This window comes from Lupinus angustifolius, chromosome LG17, assembly GCF_001865875.1.
Source record: "Lupinus angustifolius cultivar Tanjil chromosome LG17, LupAngTanjil_v1.0, whole genome shotgun sequence".
Lineage (NCBI taxonomy): Eukaryota > Viridiplantae > Streptophyta > Magnoliopsida > Fabales > Fabaceae > Lupinus > Lupinus angustifolius.
This window is the reverse complement of record NC_032025.1, coordinates 18168710-18170273: the sequence shown is the minus strand read 5'-3', so window position 1 is coordinate 18170273 and position 1564 is coordinate 18168710.

Below are 1564 nucleotides of genomic sequence, written 5' to 3'. Positions count from 1 at the left end.
AGTATTGACTTCATAAACTTAAAGTGTTATGAAGTTTTGGATATTAAAGTAGTAGAAAGTCTTACCTTAGGATTTATTTTCATGACTATGAAATTAACACTTACTAACCCTTGAGGTTTTTCCTAAAAATAGGAGGTGTTAAGATTTTCATAAAAAAATGTTGTATTTATTTTAGTTGACTTAATTTAAAGTGGTAAGAATAACTAAAAGATGTTTAGTGTATAATATTAAATTAAGAGTCATTCTTTTTCATGACTATGAAAATAACACTTCTTAACCCTTGAGGGTTTTTCCTAAAAAATTAGGAGGTGTTAAAATGTTCATGAAAATTTGTTTTAGTGGTATACTTGAAATAATGTGATTTACCTAAAAGTCTTGACTTTATAAACTTGAAGTGTTATGAAGTCTAAGATGGTAAAATGATTTAAAAATGTTGAATCTTAGTTAGGTGAACTTACTTTAAAATGATAAGATTTACTTAAAAAGTATTGATTTAAAAGTATTGATTTTGTTTAAATTGACTTACTTTAAAAATGATAAGTGTAGCTTAATGATCTTATTTTAAAAGGTTAGTTGTAGTAAAAAAGCTTTACTTACAAAAAATAAGATTTATGAACTATCGGAAAAATGTAATGAAGTCGGAATACATGCTAGAAAGGTTTTGTTTAAGGAAAGACTTGGTATTTAAGGATGACTTTACAACCCACATCTCTTTCCTGGGAACTAGCCTGGTGTATATCCATGGATTACGACATAATTCCTGTATAAGTTTTATTGAAAATCTTACTTTAAAAAGTGTTATTTGATTGTAAGACTTTCAATGACAAATGATGATTCAAGGATATTCAAACTTGAATCAGATGGACGAAAATAATTAAATTCATTTTAAATCGGAAGCTTTATCTTCGCGTAAAAAGTTATTTAATAAGTATAATAATTATCACCAGTTAACTAATTAACGTTATTTTGGTGTAATGAAGAGTTCGATAGGAGATCAGATCAAGTAAGCTCACCTGCAAATAGAGAACCTAGCGACCGGACACACTCAGGTGAGAGAGAAAACATTGTGACACAGTGGTATCGGAATATGCATCAGGACCTCCAAACTCCCTCACAAGTTTGGAGTTGCCTTGGGTATTAAGAAAGCTTGTACTTAATCAATTGCATGTTTGTTTGGATTAAGTACAACAATATTTCTTATATCGATTTATGTTATGTTTATATATACAAATACCATGTTTACCCTTAAATTATAATGTTTGAATGATTATTATGGGAATGATATGAATGTTATAATTGTTAAATTCAAGGTTTAAAAACATGTGAATAAATGAGAAATATTTTCCTTGATAAAAGTAATTAAAATGATATTTAGGCTCTTCTCGCTTGGGCGAGAAGTGTCTAGAGAAAACGAGTGTTTTAGCTCGGGACGAGACAACTCTCGCTTGAGCTAAAATAGGCACCAAGAGAACTGATTGTTTTCTCTCTTAAGTGAGACAACTCTCGCTTAAGCCACAAATACCTCAAAAATGGATGTGCCCTCGCTTGAGCGAGAGGGCTCCAT